Below are 19666 nucleotides of genomic sequence, written 5' to 3' on the forward strand. Positions count from 1 at the left end.
ATATTTGGACACACCGCCGTGAAAACCTCAAATCATACAAAATAATAATGTTTACATTTTCAAACAAGAGGAACCGGATGGCAGAGGAAGCATTCCTCTAATTCAATCTGATCTTCATTTGTTCCTAACCGCAATTTTCACTTCTTGCTGTCGTCTCCGTGTATTTAAACGTCATATTGTTGATGGATTTATTAGCTATATATATAAGAAATTCGTCCTGCATTCCGGCAATCAGACATGAACCTGTAGATTATTTTAGGTTAAGTCAGGTGAGGTTAGGTTAGGTTACGTTAGGTAAGGTGAGGTTAGGTTAGGTAAGGTCAGGTCAGGTGAGGTCAGGTTAGGTGAGGTGAGGTCAGGTGAGGTGAGGTTAGGTTAGCTTAGTAACGGCAGTTTCTTCTACGTATCCATCTCCTTAGTAGCTTATAATGGAGTTCCTGTGTTTCTCTTCCATGTACTCATGTTTCAACCAATAAATTAGCTACAAAATATGCCAGAAGCTCACGTGACATCCAATTCCAATCTCTCCTGATTCTCTTGCAATCAGCCAACAAATCAACATACAAACTATACAGCACACTGAAGGATCCTTCGGCCTTAGTGGATGACCGAAGCATTTCGACCGATCCTCAGAATCTGCTCCTGCAGCTAAGGAGGACCCGAGTCTGCAATACACCTTATAAACGGAGTGACTCGGTTTGGTTACTCTCTTAATACACAGAACTGCCTGTTTATTTTCGAACACTGAATGGGATAGAGCGCGTTGTGGAAAAACAGCAAAATTGTATTTCCTCATCGTGGGCAAAATAAATAAACAAACTTTGAATGACAGGCCAATTCGTTAGCAACAGGTAACTAGGTCTGTCAGCCTGTCGCAATACCGAGCTTACGTCACGCGCGAAGAAAACAGACGACGGTGCAAACCGCGATTCAAGGACTGGAATTTATTAGATGGTGGCCTACAAAGCGACATCATGGCCACCGGCTACTGAGCGTGCCAGTGGGGGAGCTGCCCAGTTTGGTGGCCCAATCCTCCAAGTCTCAAATGGGGCTTTAGTTCTTCACGACAGAACACGATCGATTCCTTCGGCAGACTCTACAATTCGATACACACATTACGCGTAGTCTGGTAAAAACTCACCAACGTTTCACAGAATCTTCCTTCCTCCACCATCCGGGTATCACGGCAGGACACATCTGAAACTTTCGGTAATACCCACCAGAACACATCCCAGAAAAAGACAGTCATGTTCATACCTGTCACCGTGAGAACCTGAAATCTCACCTATGCACTTAATGTCCGGCCATGTTGTGCCATAGAACTATTCTTCCCTAAACAACCATTACAAAGAAACGGGTGGGAAAATAGATTTATGAGCTGTTCGGCAGAGGGAGAACTATTTCCGCGTGTCACGGCTTAATGCCTATCAGGCCAGCACAAGGGAACCCCCCCCCAAACACTCTGACCCCCCCTATTAACCTAGCTACACAAGCAATTGTAGGGGGTTGCTGATGGCAACACGAGGGATGGCATCTTAATATCCTCTTCCGCCTTGCGGCGGGGGGCAGTACTAGCCTCCGGCTAACGCACGTGCAGATAAGAGGAATCTTACCGGGCGGTCAAGCCCAGCGTTCATTACATCAAACTGCACGGTTTAAAACACGAAACTTGTTACCGTGCCTTGTATTTTATGAAAATGGTTCAGCCTTACTTCTCCTATACAATGTTACTGATGATGGTCTTTATTCGGATATAAATCGATCGGAGCATAAAGCTAACATCTACATCCACAGTATTGAGGTTAAGAATGTGTGGAGATATACCTCCACACCGCCATACGTCTGAAACAGTGGTAATCACCCCGAACAACTTTACCTTTTGACCGGGTTCGATCCAACATGTGACACGTTAAAATAGAAACACTGAAAGCGTGTAACTAATAAAGTTTTACAAACCAATTTCACTCTTTCGCTCTCACCCTATTTCTACTGTTCTGGTCTTCAACACTCAGGCCAATTTTCACATATTTACAGCAACTGTGCTTTGGAAAACACTCTATTGGTGTGAGTAGCTCTGGCTGTAGTATTTGGAACACTGTCACCATCGCTTTCAATGTAATCAGTCACTTTCAGGAGTAGTCACTAGCGGCACCTATCCTTGAACTTGAACCAGCCATTGTCTAGGTAAAAAATTTACAAACACCAAACCCTATATATAATAAACTAAAGCAAAAATAGTCAGCCAACCCCGAGGTAAACATGTGAGCTCTACGTATTTCATTTGTTAAAAAATGTTTGCCTAAAGGAGACATCTGTTGAGGAAAATATGAAATAAATTTTAGAATATATGATCCAGCCTTGTATTGCCATCTGGGAGCCTTAAAAACACTAGACTTCGCCAGCTCCGATGGATCGGACGCAACAACCCAGAAGAGAAACCTTGTAAGTAGTACGAGAATTACTTCACTGGGAATCCTGGATATCAACAAAGAATAATTCCGATAATCCTTCATACAACAAACAATATTTGAAGGATCAGAAACCATCTGCGGCGATGTGGACAGGCTACAAACTCTAAGAGTTCAAACCATGTCGCCTTTTTCCTAGGTTATCACCTCTACCAATAACAGATACAAGAACAGTAACATCAGACTTGGAGTCATCCATCATGTTTGTCATCACAAATCCCACTGTAACCCCCCCCCCCCCCCCGCCACACACCATCCGTAATATTGACAGGCTTACATCATCAATACGGTCGATTTAAGTCTGTTCTAGAAGCTTCACCATTGCTACAGTGCATTGTAAAATCCTATATTCACTTCACTAGATCGTTTCTTTCTGCAGATTATTCAATATTAAACGCCGACGCCAACCCCTTCAAAAGACACGTATATCCCAGTGTAGACGGGACAGTTCAAGAAGAGGCGACAAGTTAGGCGATAGCTGACATCTTGTCACATCCTTAGTCCGTTCCCTTCTTTGTTGGTGCAGTCAACTCACTAGTTTACCTCGCCGACTACTTAACGTGTAGTCCATGAGACACAGTGACACGCCGGCCACTGGGTGAACTGACAACTCCACTAAAAACCATCAGGTACCGCACCGTCCATTGTATTCAGGATGCTACTGTTCTGAGGCGACGTCCTACTGAGGGTTAACTGGTCTCTGCGTGTCATTTCATACATAAGTAGGACGAATTCATCTCAATGAACTGACTGCATGAATAACCGAATGACTTCGCCCTGAATACAGACTAATTTAACAACCAGTAACTCTGCATTTATGGGTTTCGAATGATTCTCACTGCAAACAGAAATTTTTCCTTATGCAGTATCAACCAATTGAAATTCGTAATGGTGTTTCTTTGTGGTACGGAATGAGTTATCCGATATTATCGGGGGTTTCCTCACGCCACTGGGATACTTCCGCACTACGTACACCTGGAACAGACATTGGAACTGAGGAAGGCTTGAGTTAAAGCCGCGGTTGGCGTCTTCACAATACACCCCAGTGCCATGTGGACGTAGTAAGACGCAGTGTGGGCGGAACAATGCAAAGCAGATCTTCATTTGAACATCAGTCACCGTTCAACGCAAACTAAAATGGTTAAGAGACAAGAGAGAACAGATAAGTCCCCCAGCGAGTTTGTAGTAACAGTGCGAGAGAATTAGGAGGTCCCTGTGACGTATCAGGCCTGGGAAATGTAGAATCACACATGGATAACATAACTCAATGGAATAAAATTAACATTTGCTTACATTTACTGTGCACTTAAAATACGTTAGAATGCGTTCACCAAAAGCCGAGTTAAAACTGTGGACAGATAGACAAACAAACACGAATTCTACGTAAGCCATATCACTTTCTAAAGAACGCCTAATGACTGCAACACGACGCTCGCCTCGAAACGTTCATTTTTTTATGGCTGTGGCTTAAAACCTGCTGGTTTGCTTGTTCGACGTTTCAGAAAACTGCTGACAGTAGCGACCATCTCCTACAGTACGAGGCAATTGGTACGCGGACGAGATGCGAGACGCAAGAACACGGAACGCAGTCTACGTCCTGTTTTAAATATTTAAATGTCCACTCTAGCCCCGGGGACGCTGACTCGTCGATTTTAAAACGACGAGATGAGAGGGGAGGGGGAGACGTGTACTCGAGTGGGGAGGCAGAGCACATAAGTATGCAACCCGCAGAGCAGCGATCATGATGCTTTGGACGCTCAAGGAGAACGGCATACAAATACAGTTGCAAGGAAACAAATTGTGCCAGCCCATTCCTTACACATGAGAGAACAAAGACAAAAGTTTCTCGTGGCGAACTTGCGGTTACAGCTACATGGCAAAACTTGTTGAATAACGCCAGTGGGCAAGGTCATAGTTACATGGCACAAGTCATGTAGTGAAAAGGGACTTCTGAAACACCCTGTACATACCTGTCACGATTCAAGTAACTTTTTCAATTCGTGTGGATCGTTTCTATATTAGCAGCGCAACGAGACTTCTGTGAGTTAACCCTTCATTCACGCGACTTTGCACTTCAAAACACAGGGATCGCTGGTTCGAATCCTGTTCAGGGCAGCGATGTTTTTCTGTGTTCTGTGGTGATTTGAGTCACTACCCAAGTAGTCGTAATAATGATATCCAAACGTCTACAAGATGTCCGCACTGGAATCATTTAATACCTTGAAGAGAAAAAGTTTATTTGCCTAGATTAAAACTGTATATGTACTCTTTAATAAAGAAAAGTGTTATAAAATTTTATCGTCCGACCAACAAATCGGAAGAAATTAAAACACGCGACAGACTGCTTCCCCCCCCCCAATATTTATATTTACTTTGCGCGTAAACAAAGAACAAATCTCCCAGAATTGTGGGTAAAGGTTTAATATGCAAGAAGATTTACCTACTTTCTAAACAGACTGTAACTGCCGATCGCCGTAGTGTGATGGAACGTCTAGTAATTAAAGAGCACCCCATGTCAGGGTAATGGTAATTAGTTTTACGTCACACGCATTTATCAGCACGGAGTATGATGTAGCCCAAGGAACTGAAGGGAGGGACCTTCGATCGAGATCAGAGTAGAGCAATTTTCCGTTACTCTAAAGCATTCTTAAACGGCGAGGGGAAAAGAATCGATTATTTTGTAATCGATTACATCGTTCTTAGAGATGAGGTTCTCAGAGCGGTAAAAATGTCAAATGGAGTCTTCAGGGCCGTGACAACGTACGAGGTGCGATCGGAAAGTTTCAAGACTGTGTCAATAGCGGGCGAACCGGATGTAGTACGAGCTTCTACCTTTAGGGGGTGCGGCCTACATTCATAGTGAATCAGTGTGCCAGCCGGCATCATCGAATTAACATTTGTTTCTTAGTTACGGGCGTTTAGGTAGTGCATTACACCGACCCTCCTGCGATTTCGGAATGGCGTGTGCATCAAATTTGGCCAAAGACTCGCCAAAACGGCTACGAAAACCTATGAAATGCTAAAGCAAGCATTTGGGGAGTCCGCAATGGGTCGTGCACAAACTTTTGTGTGGCATTCACGTTTTAAAAATGGCCGAACCTCTGTCGATGATGACGAGCGTTCTGGACGACCATCTTCGAGCACAACGCCCGAAAATGTTACGAAGATTCGGCAGGCCATTCACGAAGATCGACGTCGTACCATCAACGACTTGTGCGACATTGTTGGGATAGGCTATGGGACCTGTCAGCTGATTCTAAAGGAAGAACTCCACATGCGACGCATCCTGTCTGAGGACCAGAAGCAGAATCGACTTCTCGTTTGTCAGGAGCTCAAAGATCTTGCAAGAACCGACCCCAACTTCCTTTCTAAGCTCCGTGTGACTTCTTCCTCTTCCCAAAGATGAAAATTCGGCTAAAGGGAAGGAGATTTGAGACGATAGAAGAGATTCAGGCAGAATCGCAGATGGTGCTTGACAGGCTGACAAAGAAAGATTTCCAGGGATGCTTCCAGGCTTGGCAGCGGCGCTGGGAGCGTTGTGTTCACTCCCAGGGGAACTACTTCGAGGGTGATGGATGAATTTAATACCTGAGATAAGTGTACGGGTTTTTATAGGCGCAGTCTAGAAACTTTCCGATCGCACCTCGTATAGTCACACAGGTGGTTAACAACGTTTCAAAACCCTAGGTTTAAACACGACAATTGAGGCGGTACGTTCCTCCGAATGTACAGTATCGCGGATCTGAATTACAGACTTCCGTAATGGGAATCAAACCGATTATCGATATTTAAAATAGGTTGTTGTTTCAAGCTATTTACACAATCCACTCTCAAGTACTTTCCCAACTAAAGCCTGAGCTCCTATGGGCATCTTACTGTAAGATTATTAAATAAACTAAAATTAATTGTAGCCAAAGAAGACGTTACGTCGATCCAAATTCAAAGCATTTTAAAATCTCGACCTAATCAAATCACATTATTGAACACTTCTACAGAAGAGTGCAACATACTCGTGAAAATATATGTCCAAATACATATTTCATAGCCTGGGAATAGTTTTTCAATGTTTCAAGATTTGTGATGGACCCTGAAATGTCCCAACCTAATGATTTCGAAACGAGTTAAAATTTGTATTCTTCTGTCCCATAAGAGGAGATCACTATTTCCAAACAAGAAAACCTGTTCCAAATTTTAATTTGTAGATATGCCTTCTTGATGTTCTGTAACTCTGCCACCAGCCAGACGAGGGCGTTACTGCTGTCAGTTGAAAAATTGCGGCAGGTAGAATCTCTTTCTGCTTAAAAAAAACCCCACCTTCTTTCGAACGATAAGCTAAAGCAAGTCTCCAAAGGTGTAATAAATTAAGGTTATAGGCCCATTGTAGACACTTGGGCGAGACTGTAAAAAGAATGGTAGACGGTAAAATATGAATCCCACGAGATAATTAAATCCTGACGACGATGGAAAACGACTCGCGTGCCCTCTGTACAGCCACATCTCGTGAAAATGGGGCAGTCCCTAAAGACGCTTTTCTCAAATTTCGGTAAACTTGCATCTGTCTGGTATGACCCATCAGTAGTTTTCGTTCCTGACTTACGCTGAACTTTATTCTTAATCAACAGCTGATTGTACTCCACAGCCCGAATATTTTCAATATTTCTATAATAAGTCGAGAGCGGGTTCTGAACTCTGCGACTGTAAATCGATCGGGGGCGTGCAGTCAGAACAACATACTTATCCGAAAATAATTTTAAGGTCGTATAGTAAAATCACCGCCACGGTGGTACAGCGGTCAGAACGCTGGCCTTGTAATCCTGGGGTCTCGGGTTCGAATCCCGGCGGTGCCCAAATTTATAACTTGTGTTGGGCAAGGCCGTGGTCTAGGCAACACGGAGTTTTCCTCCGGGGGCTTCCCCGGTTTCTCCGTGGCATCCCATTCACACACAGAAGAAGGCAATGGCAAACCACTTCTGGATCATCTGCCAAGAACGTATATGAACAGGTCCCAGTCCGAGAAAAGGATGGAAGGATCCTGTTCATATGGACCTGTCGTCAGACAGAACACTAAATAAATAAAATAGTAAAATCCTGACAATTCCCAATTCCCTGCGATAAAACTAACGAGACGGTCGTTTTGAATTTGAAAAGGGGGGCGTCATCACGCGGAAAAGTTCAACGGAGGAATACAGAAAAGCTAACCAATGCCCCGAAATTCGAAATCAGAACCTTCGACGAATGCTGAGGAAAGAGGCCAGAAATCATAAATCGCAAAATGGGGCGAGGCTGGAACCACGGACCTCCCGCCACTTTGCACAGCAGCTGAAGGGGGACCGCTAATGGACCACCCGATCAATGCAACGCTCCCTCGAGAGCCCCCCCCTCCCCCTCCAATGCATCACGCTTTGTTTCAGGGGGCAGACAGCCTGTGGGCCTAACCCCGTGTCCATTTTTACTTTCTCGCATAAGGATGTATTGTATTTCTGAAAATATCGACTGCCAATATTTCGTTACTGGTAAGTAGTTAAGTTAACGAAGCATCTGAAGGTACGTTGCGTCAAGATTAAGCGTTCACAATTCAGTAACAGAATAGCATATGAATTATAAACAAATATAGACAATTATCTTCAAAATTTGCCTCTTCAAGGTATTAGTCGGATTATCAAATGACTGGTGATGAGATAAGCTGAGAATGTACCCTTAGGAAAATTAAAAAGTCATACATTTTTCAGTCGGAAACACAGAAAATAATAATTACTTGACATATCGAAGTGTAGATGGGGCAGTTGTAATTGTTCGCAGAACGAGGTGTGTAGATTGGATTCATCCGGCGACTTCTTTGAACACACATAAAAGGAAGGTTCTTGGCCGGTCCACCGAGTATCCGCTTCTCAAGAAAAACTGTGAATTTGTTACGGGAAAAAAATGAATGTCACGTCGCGTTGTGGACCGCGCGTCATTTCCATTATGGTTTCACATTTTAGAAGTGATGGTACTAGGCAGTCAAATGACGGAGGGGAAGGGTTGTGTTGCATTATAGATGCCCAACGATCTGTCAGATGCTTAAATGTGCATGGGGGCCCCACTGCGTGGTGTAGAGGGCGAATGGATATAACCGGAAGACAGGAGTAAAAAGAACAAAACAATGTTCCTGTTATACACGATCGCCAACATAACTGTACACGGTACATACGGCATCACACATGATAATTTCAAATGGTAAAACGGTAGACAGCAAGAGTTACATGTCCTGAAGCGTTAAACATCTTCATTAAACAATAAAAACCCGATTCTCAGATCGGTAGAGTCATAAACATCAATCTTGACTGAAATTATTACCATCGCTATCCAGAATATAAATGTCAAACACGTGATTTTTCTTTAAGAATATAATTCTGAAGGCGGTTTACGTTTTAAAATGTCATTATTGTCGCTTCAGATTTTATCCTGTGATAATGGACTTCATATTTGGTTTAGATGCGCTTAAACATCGCGCAGTCCAAGCTCCGTTGACCGACACAAATACACACATGGAAGGTCGCGAAGTGATAGACAACCCAGACCCTCCTTGTGCTACAGAATGTGAATTATTTACCTTTAACGAGTCAGCTATTTTCGGTCTTAATCGCCGTGAGAACCAAAAGTCGTACTTGTTACGTTTATGCTGTGCGTACGGTTTAGGGCATGCGCTGTAGTGTTTTAAAGTTCCCTTGGTACACAGACACACCTCCCCCCCCTTACCGTCAACACTTACTGTGAGACAGCTCAGGCTCAGAGTCATTCTTCGTCCAGTGCAACTGTACTTAGCCACGTACGTCCTACAAGTAAACAAGACGGAATCGAAACAAGGCAGAAACACACAACGTAGAATGCCGCAGTATGTTCATTGTATTGTTATATTCTATAGAAAGAACGCTATAGACCTCTACGTCTCTTCGCAAAATTTATTTATGAGAAATCTTCCATTGCTGCTGTTAGTACGTCGTCGTTAGTTTCCAGATCATTCTGTTAGTTCCTTGCGTCTCCCTTCCTGTTGCATCGTAGACAGGTGCTGCCACGCTGCGAGCCTTGAAGTGGACGGACCACGACCTCAGCTGGTAGCCAGGCAACTACAGTCGCCTTGGTGACAGTGATATGACACAGGAGACAGTCGAGAACAATTGCTGTCGCAGTCTGGACGATATTCCAGGTGGCACTGTCATCTACGTTTCAGTCAAAACACGACTGGCAGTCACAGGCCGACCATAACCTCAACATTTTGCTTTCAAACACCTTAATTCGTTGAAGTAACAATGACGATACAATTACGCATCCGAAAATAAATAAAACATAAAAATAAATTACACGTAAATCAAACAATGAGAGAGAGAGAGACATTTCCTGAATGTGTTCTCACCTTCACTTCATTGTGAAGAACATTTCTGCACGTTGTTATAATTTATTTTCAAAGTATTTTTTTAAAGAACGTACCTACTGGCATTTGTTAAACGTGACGGGCATTTAGTTACCTAAGAATTACGTTCTTTGGTGTGCACATTATTGCATGCAGTCATATCAACTGGGTTAATTTGAAACATACTGACAACTCAACTGGCTTATTCAATTAACGAATTCATCTTATTGGCGAAAAACTTTATTGGTATGAAAGAGAGCGAAAGGAAGATTTTTTGTTGTCCTCAAGGTCAAACAAGAATTCAATGTGAGTTACGTAAATGCAGCTGAACAGAAGCTAAAGACGCATTTCTGAGCTACAACAGTGACGATTTTTGCTCGTCTCTGGCACTAACGACATTGATGTAGGATATTCTTCAATGACATCATTAATACACGATTTAAACGCATAAACGGTAGTAATCATTGAATAATTAATTTACCGACAGTCTGTTATTTTCGCGCTTTAGGAACGGTCCAAGTTTGTTGGTCAGTGGTCTTTCCAAAATGTCTTCTTGAGCATCGAACACTGGCCCACAAGGTAGGGTGCTGCGATACCGGCAGAGCCAACGGTGTGGCAGAAACCGCGCTAATGGGCTCAACATGGTAGACCGATGTGTTTTTGTAACGAGATCACGATGGTGACCGGGCCCCAGCGGGGTACCGACAGGATCATTCAGCCAGAGATTGGTCTCAGCGGGAATCAAACTGGAACCCCCTGGGGCGACCAGGTGGGGGGCAATCGGGGAGAGCTAAAACGGAAATGAAACCTGCAATATATAAAATGATCGGCAGCACTTCCAAATGGACAGGCAGTTAACCGGAAGTGACGCGTTTTATAGCTCCTGAAATGCGTGGAGCGCGGGAGGTGGGGAAGGGGGTCAAAACAGCAAAAAGCGGACAGGTAAAATGGAAACACGCGAGAAAATTGACTAACCATTTAAGTCGCTCGATTCTCAATTATCAGAGTTCTGAAATTCGACACGGGTAACAAAACCACGCCACAGACGATTAACCAGCAGCGCGAAGTTCTACTATACAATTTAAACTTCTTCGGTATTCTTTGAACACAGAGAATTAATTCATCACGGGCTGGTCGTGTATGTCTGTCCGTCCGTCTAGTCAACTCCAGAACCACTGGACGGATTTGGATAAAATTTTATGCGGAGGTTCTGCTACTCTACATAACCTCAAAATCGTACTTTTAAATGACCTACGAGCGGTGATAACAAAATGACGGTTGAGGAAATTCGTGAGGTAGACAATGAGGTGCTACGATCTAGTGGCCAAAGTGGGAACTATCGCGCAAGACGACTCTTAACACATCTACATGCACATAGCAACGAACGTTTGAGGATATTATACCTGTGTGGAATACACATTCCGAGCTTCCTTTTGAAAGATATCTTCGTTCGGTAACTTAGCATTTGCCCACAGAATATATCTAGGGATTTCGTATGACGCTCAGAACTGCGATTATTTCCCTAAATGACATTAACAACATTAACATTGTTTAGGCGAAATCCGTCCTTTAAAGGGTTATACAGGAATGTGAGTATCAGATAAACTATACTGATCACCAAACTGTATGCTTCAAGGCATTCATGCCCCTTACCACGTGGCTCCAAGTCAAAAGTACAGATTTGCTACGCAGCGACGTCTGAGCTGTTCCACTCGCCTGGCCTGCGCAGTTCATTTTAAAAAGCTGTACGATTTCTCTACGATCTTTCATTGCAGCATGCAACTTAATATCGAAAAGGTCGTGAATCACAATGCGATACAATTCGATCTCAGAATGAATCATCGAAAGCAAGTTATTTAGCCAACTTTGGTCCACTTATTTAGTCCGGGTGGCATCAACTGAAACAAGAAACGCAAAAACGGGAATGTCCAACGACCAAAATGCGACTGGACCCGATGATGAACAATGGTGGAGGAACCCGTATAAAGAAATTTTACACAAAAAATAGGGAGACATTACCAGAAAATATAAGCAGTTGAAATAGTTTGGCGATTCACAGTTTTATATTTATCAGGCAGTTTGAATAGGGAACGGTTTATCAGCTGTCCTTGGTGACATCTTTCCCTCCAGACGAACACTAGGAAGACATCATTAAAACATATCACTGCCTCCTTCCAAATCCTTACCCACCAGTGTCGTCTTTTTGGGTGTGTAGCACTCTGATTCAGCGGGGTTTCTCAGGAAATAGGCAACCCGCACGAATTCTTCAGGGCTCGCGGTGAAAGCGTACATCGGGTTGCACTCCCGAGGCCCCTCGTACCCGAGATATTTCAGCCCAGGTTTTTCCCAGAGGCGCTATTTGCCTCATAGGACTTGCACCTTGCAGGTTTACTCCCCTTCTCCCGGACTTGGTTGGGAACCACTGGGCTTTTAATATAGCAGGACTGGAGTTATCCTCGAAGGGCTTGCCAACACACCGGACTACGCCACTTCCGAGGACTATGCCCCATGGGGCAACCACCACGTAATCCACTCCACTCCTGCTTCCAGCTATGCTTTATCCCTCGGGTTTTTCCCCAGTAGACTTTTTCTGTGGGGCCAAACACCCGTCTCCGCTGCTTCAGATCTGCCCTCGGGTCTCATCTGCTGTATCCAGTTCCCTCGGGCAGAACTCCACCCAGAATGCATTCTGACTTAAGCCAAGCCCCCAGTGCTTGGTGCTCCACGGTTTAGGTAATGTTTAAAGTGAGCAGTGGCAGCACTGGGTATAATCGAATGGGTTGTGGCACCACTGCGCCGTTGGACCTACTGTCCACAGACCAGGAGAAAAGCCCTTCTGGGGGAAGTAGTTTCTGGGGCGGTGCAGGGGGAATGTTTACTACCAAGTGGGCTAGAGGGCTGCTATTGGTGGGAAGTGTGATACGTCAGAGTTTTACGCTACTACACAGACTGAAAACATCAAGCAGTTAAGAGTAGCGTGTAGTGAGCGCACCTCTAATGTGTTCTGCGGGTGTTGCGATAATATTCTAGATTAAATCGCTGTGCCTCTGTGAGGTAATCTTAAAGCTGTACCCATTAGAACACATGAAAGTCTGTTGTCTGTTGTTCGTTCAGTGGTTGTGGAACGAATGCTTTTAGGATCGGTCGTCACTCACCGCGAAATCTTGCGCATGCGCGTATATCGAATTCCTAGCAGGGATTTTCTCCTGATCTGTGGACTGTAAGGATATTACGGCGCACAGCCTAGAGTATGGACATATCCAGTTGTGGCGCTTCGGACAGAATCGCGTTCTAGCACCAGCGAATATGAAAAGATGAAGTTGCGATTCGCGTCATACCAGAACACGCACAAATGAGGTGAGAACGTCATTCATGGTTGACAATTTCCCAGCTGCGGCATCGTAAGAGTGGTGCTAACGGAATAACGGGGAAATTGCTTCATTTGTGTAGCAACAAGGTTCTAACTATAACGTTACTTTCCATACTGCTGTTTCTCTGGACTCGGAACGTCGTTCAATATTCTGAAACGAGACTACTACGTTCCAAGCACTGAGATTAGCCGTTTGCATTGGACCAAACAGAACAGACATTTTTTCCACCTGAAGACCGGAGCAGGGCAAACGCCCGAAAACAGCAGCTTCGTTTTAGAATATTCAACGATGGATAAAATGCAAAGAAAGCATTAACATCGAATAATGGCATGACGTTTCAAGTCGTGTTTTGAGGAACAAGTCTGTAGAATTTACATCTCTGAAGAAAGAGTGTTGGACGTATTTCTACTAGCAGCACAGATTTGTGTAGACACACGGATAGTAGGACGTGATTGGTTTACTGCTTCCTTTTTCCCCTTTACATAAAATTCTATCCGATTAGTTCGGGTATCCGCCCAATATGAGCGTTATCAAGCAAACGAATCAGACGCTACAGCAACAGGCTTTATTTCTTCATCAGCAGCGAAGACCTTGTTTCATACAGCCTCCTCCCCACCCACTGGCCAACCAGAGAATTGAGTCAACTCTTCCTTTCCACATTTTCGACCAGCAAGCCTTGGTATCCACAACACAATGACAAATAAAGTATAATGGCTTTAGAATGAAAGAAATTATATTTTCCGCTGACGGCCTGCAGAGTGGCCTACCATACAATTCTCCGTATTCGATTCTCGAGCGTGTGAACAGATCGATTAATGCAGCGTTTGGATTCGATATTCATATCTCGACTGACAAGAATTCAAACTACGTCAAGAATAGCGCACGAATCAAAATTATTAAAAACACAGTCATAAGTATTACCCAACACAAGAAAACATTAACAATATTGCTAATGCAAAGATTATAACACCACACATTCATTAGCGTTACGCCATAAGGCCTAAATTCCATCAGCTGGCAACCAAGCTACGAGCACTCGCTTATACACTGAATAATCAGTACTGTAATTTATATTAGATGTAGATTATTTAACTTGAATTATACACCAATAACTTTGGGGGTACAAAGTTGAAGAGAAATTATATCTGGGGGTACGCGAACAAAAAAGGTTGAATACCACTGGTCTACGTTACTTGAAAGACGAGTTCGAAGGCGCCTCGTGGTAACAAATATGCAAAAAAAACCTTCACCTACAATACGAATAAATGAGATCATGTTTGGAGCGCAACTAATAGAAATGTCGGTCTGTAGCTTTCATTTAGGTAATACCTAAACGCGGGTGCAGGCAGCAGCGGGCTGGGAACACGATGAGCGGTATGTATGCGTAAACAGGGATGCTAACCATAAATTACGTATACGGCTAGGGTTTCCCGACTAGCAGAGCGAATATTAGCTTCCAACGATCGCAGTATTGGTATTGTTGAAGACGTTAAGTCTTGTAACTGTCAAGACGAGGGTTTTTGGAAACTTTTAACATGCAATTCCTTGAAAATCGGTCAACTAATGGATATAACGTCAGTGTCGTTAATGGATCATAGACTACAAGACACCGCTCAGTGGCCTCAGAACGTAGGCTTCTAAACAGAATACCTTTCTGCTGTACAGAAATTTCTCCAATGAGATTTCCCGTACGTCAACATGCCACGGGCCATGGAGGCGGTTTGGGGGGGGAGTGATTGTATCGCTCATGTTTGTTCTTGGTCTCGGCACTAGATGGGGTAAGTGGCCAGCGTCACGACCCGACTACGCTTTATCCCCAGGGACTCTACAAGGAAACCACTGAATAAGAGGGTCCCTAAAGACGGTCTGGACGCAAAAGCTGAAAAGAAAAGCCTGCATGGGCATTGGAAATGTGGATGGGGCGATGCATGACAGGACGGCGCATCTAAGAGAGCACAAAACGACCTTACGGTGCTGGAATAAGGAGAAATGAAGAGTGGAGAACAAACGTGGACACGTGACAACTGCAATTGATGTGCTGATAGCCAATACTCACTTTCGCCGGATAATTAATTTGCAAAGCACATCTAAGGGCGGTATCGCACTAGGATGCCATGGCAGCGACACCAACAGCGATGCCATGGCGTCCAGTTGCCAGAAAAAGACTCCTGACAAGCTGCCAGCTTTCGACGCCAGTCGAGCGAACAGATGGATCAACATTATGAGATCACGAAATGAAGGGCTATTAGCAAGGAGAAATGTCCACTTTTATCACTTTTGAGAAAATGAGATTTACCTTTATCAAAACTACATACCTGGAGTGAATTTCAATTCTGTAACAAAGAAATAAGTAAAAAAAAAATCTCCATTCACACACTTTGCACGTCCATACCATTATTTAATTTGAAATATTTCAGTTCTTGCAAATCACATGTAATATTACATGAACAAACTTTATTTAATAAAACATTATAAAAGCAGGTTTCTTCTTAATTCACGTTATTTGTGATATACAGATTGCTAAATAAAAAAACTTATAAATCAAGTTGCCACATTGGAAAGCGGCCCCACAAATAAAGCCATAGAAACACTTCTTAGCTTATTCTTTCTTTTCTACTGTAAATAAATCTCCTCCAAATATTTCCACAAGTTCTACCCAGTTTCTTTTTTTCAAGTCCCGGTTTGCGTATTCAATAGCAGATGAATCCCATAGTGATGGTCGGGACTGAATTTCAGTTATCAATCTTTCGGTGTCGAAATTATCCATGTTTGGAAGAAACAGAAATACACACAAGCACATTCACGCACGGACGTCAATGGACTGGCCAGACTGTCATGTGATGTTGATTTGGCCTTGGCCGTGGCAGCGATGCCAGTAGCATTTGAATTTGGCATCTTGGTTGCCAGCGATGCCAAGTTGGAAGCGCTGCCAGACGGATGCCAGGTGCGATATATGGTCACTAAATTATTGCATTGAGTTTGGCCGAGATGCTGGCAGCTGCGCCATGGCCTCCCGTTGGCATCCTAGTGCGATACCGCCCTAAGTTTCAGCTGTACCTGTCACAATAGAGACCTACGGACACCAGTCGGATTTGAAATATGTACGGAAAATGCAGATTATGTTTAAATGCTGAGGCTGGTATTAAAACAACTAACCCAAGATGACCTGTCAATGTAAAAGGGGTAGGAATATGCCTTTTTGTAGACTTTCAATTTACTGCTGTACTTTCTTTGCAAATCGTATTGAAAGTACATAACATTTCAATTAAAAGTGAAAACATTCGATGCGACTGAAGCCAGGATCCTGACAAAAGCACCAACACAAAACCGACAGCCTGGATGCAGAATAAACTTAAAATGCAGATTCCGCCAGGCCTCACCATTTGCGCCATCACAGCCTCGTCTGCATTTCTTGTCACTAGAGGCGGAGCCATCAGAACTTAATTCCATTATTTACCGCACCGAAGCGTGGTGGCCAATGCCTATCGTGTATTACACAGGGTAATTCTGCTTCTGATTTCCCTCCTGTTTTGCAGTTCGTGACTGATCGTGCGTTTCGGTGGTACACCCTGTACGCTAATTTTTGTGGGGAATGACGCAATGACAGCTCTAGATATATACCTCGCTGTCCTCAACAGGCATATTCTGCAATTACAGGGTAGACACAGAGAAAAAATGTGACGCGTTTTGTGAATACCATTTGAGCCCACCTGTTATCAGGTGTACGCCTTTCAGAACTGACCCCTCACACCAGATGGCGCGCGAGTTGCCCCTCAGTGAAGCCCTCCCCATCATTCAGACGGCACCCTCTCGCCCCTAATTGTAACTTTTTAATAAAAGTAGCAATAAATAACAGAAGTACAGTCACATTTTAGTGTACAGGCCACGCCGTGTTCGCCCACAGCCATTCTTTCTTATTTTAAACTGGTTTCCGGTAGGAAAAAGTTCAATGCCCCCGTGTGGACCTACAGTAAAAGTCAAATGACACTGAACGGGTAAGCGCTACAACTAACCGAACTAATTTGTTGGGGTCCGTTTTAATATTATCCTCCTTACATCTTGGTCTACGAAGTAACTCCTTTTCCGAAAAATTCCTCCACAGAAATTCTCTTTGCCGTTCTCCTGGAATTTGATTCCAAGTTAACAGGTTGAAGACTACAGAACAAAAAAGTTGTTCGTCATGTATTTTTCTCCCTTTCGAGCTTCGTACACTATAGTTCCGAACGTGATTTAAAATTCGTACAATTTATGTTTTCACTCAGAACGTCAGAATTCTAGCTCAAATCTAAAAGTTTGTGACAATGGTGCGTTTTTAAAGTAAAAAGTTTTCTGGATGTTTTCCATCGTCTAATAAAATCATAGAATTGCACGAAGTTTCGGAAATGGGACTCTGAAGACGAAGACAGAGTCCAATCTCCGAAACGTCGGGCAATTTTATGTCCTGTCTAGGTACGTGCGTACCTGCAGACCCCAATGAGGTGGAGCACCATCTGTAAGCTGTAAGTGCTCAATTTTTGGTACTGCGTACAGTTCCAGCATGTCCAGGAAGGTGTTCATGTTTCCAGGCAGATGGATCGGCAGAGACGGTCCAATGCCTTGGCCTCCACGTTCACCAGACATAACACCACTGGATTTTTTTCCTGAGAGGTTATGTCAAGAGCATTGTGTTCTGAACACCAGTTAACGGACTTGATGACCTTAAGACCCGTAACAGGAAGGCGATCTCGGCTATTCCAGCGGACATGCTCCACAGAACATGGCAAGAGCTCGAATACCGTCTGGACGTTCTCCATGCTACCAAGGGAGCCCACATCGAGGTCTACTGAGGTCAGTAAAAAAACTTCCAGAGTTTCACTGTAATCTGCCGCAAACCGCATGTGGCTAGATCAATTTGTTTGCGCGCCACAATTTTTCAAAACCCCGAAGGGACTTTGTGGACACACTGTATACTTATATTACAACCAACGAGTATAGCCACTTCCTTCCACTGTCAACTTCTATTTGAGTTACGTTTAACTACCTACTGGGCCAATAATGGCCAAATTTGGCACGGCAGCATTTACTGTAGACCCAAAAATACCAGATTTAACTAAAAATCCGTCGGGTAGTTTCTGAGACGAAACATCTCGATAAGCGAACGGCTGACAAAAGTTACTACTTTAGTTGCAACAAAAGTCATTTCTTTTCGTAAACACGCTAATACGGCTGTTACTTGGAACAGAACAGAAGCTCCTCATGAAATTATAGCAGATTTTATTCATAATTTCCCCACAGTTACGGATTTTATTATATACTATCGAGACGTATTCCATGGTGTCTCGCATATTGGCAAACCTCTGGGATCCTCAAACTATAGTTTGAAGGCTAAAACGGCTCTTGGAAATCATTTTTGGACAAATGACCAAAATAAACCGTGTGAAACAATTCATCGACACAAATGTGCTTCATGTAAGGTATCAATCAACGGGGGCGGAGTAATGTCACGAGTAACAGACAATACGTAACTACAGCGCGCTTAAATATGTAACGTCGTTAGTCGGTTGTTCGCGTTTTCCAGTAACGACCTGAAATGAAAATAGGTTAAATATAATTTGTATATGTATGGACAATTCAGAAAACAATGACTGACGTACATTAAACTTATTACGAATTCGTAATTTAACCGTATGAAATTAATATCCAAACGCGTTACACAAAAATATCGCTTAACAACTTAATTTTATTAGCATAAACAGTCATGGTAACCGGTCTATAAAACACGCTAAACTCCCTCACTGGCTTTTCAGCCGTCCTTTGACCGAAGCTTATGTTTCCTTTCCCTTTTATTTACTATATTCCCCCTGAGATAACGCCCAATCTATCTTCGTTTGCTTCTGTTAAGATACATTTCAGAATGAAATATTTGGCTAATGTGCAAACCTTGATGAGTTGCTGACAAACCTCGTGATTTCACACGTGCGGCCGAGGACCTAGGGTAAGGAGCCGTGAATGTATGTTGGCCCGCATCACTCAGGCTGCCAACGTGAGTTTCACGCACACAATAAGCCGTTAATTCATCAGCTGGGGTTGACTGGTGATGCTGAATATCAGAGACACGCATCCAGTCACCGTAATACAAAAGAGGAGCGTGTCGCATCTTAACAGCTTTATACGCGCCCTTGATACTACAAATGGCTTCACACTACAAGCAAACTAGCATTAAAGACATTTCTAAAACATGTCCTAAAACAAAACGCCAACAAACCATTCAAACAAAAGTAATCCATATATTGCATTTGCAGATACAATGGAGTCAGTAGACTATCGATGGGTTACGAAAAGCAGTCACGGGTCGAACGGAAAAGTTACACCGATACAGATGACTCGATGGACACCCCTGGTAATTGCCGCGTAAAACGTAAAACAACACATGCCCGAGGATTTTCCTATTGTTTTAC

General features: G+C 43.5%; 1 protein-coding gene across 22 annotated transcripts in view; it reads right to left on the bottom strand.

The window, feature by feature from the left end:
* The window catches only part of robo1 (roundabout guidance receptor 1), a 697225-nt gene that overhangs the window by 50120 nt on the left and 627439 nt on the right, over window positions 1-19666 (bottom strand). The window contains exon 1 of one of the 22 annotated variants that reach the window (XM_087340360.1): window positions 1980-2082. The exons of the other annotated variants lie outside the window; for them this stretch is intronic. The gene's annotated coding sequence lies outside the window, so the exon portion shown is untranslated. Of the gene's footprint in view, window positions 1-1979; window positions 2083-19666 lie in introns of those variants that run through there. 22 annotated transcript variants of the gene reach the window in all.

The sequence above is a fragment of the Zootermopsis nevadensis genome, unplaced genomic scaffold (genome assembly GCF_977971745.1).
Source record: "Zootermopsis nevadensis isolate Lab colony 2312 unplaced genomic scaffold, Znev_1.0 Znev_ptg000061l, whole genome shotgun sequence".
NCBI lineage: Eukaryota > Metazoa > Arthropoda > Insecta > Blattodea > Termopsidae > Zootermopsis > Zootermopsis nevadensis.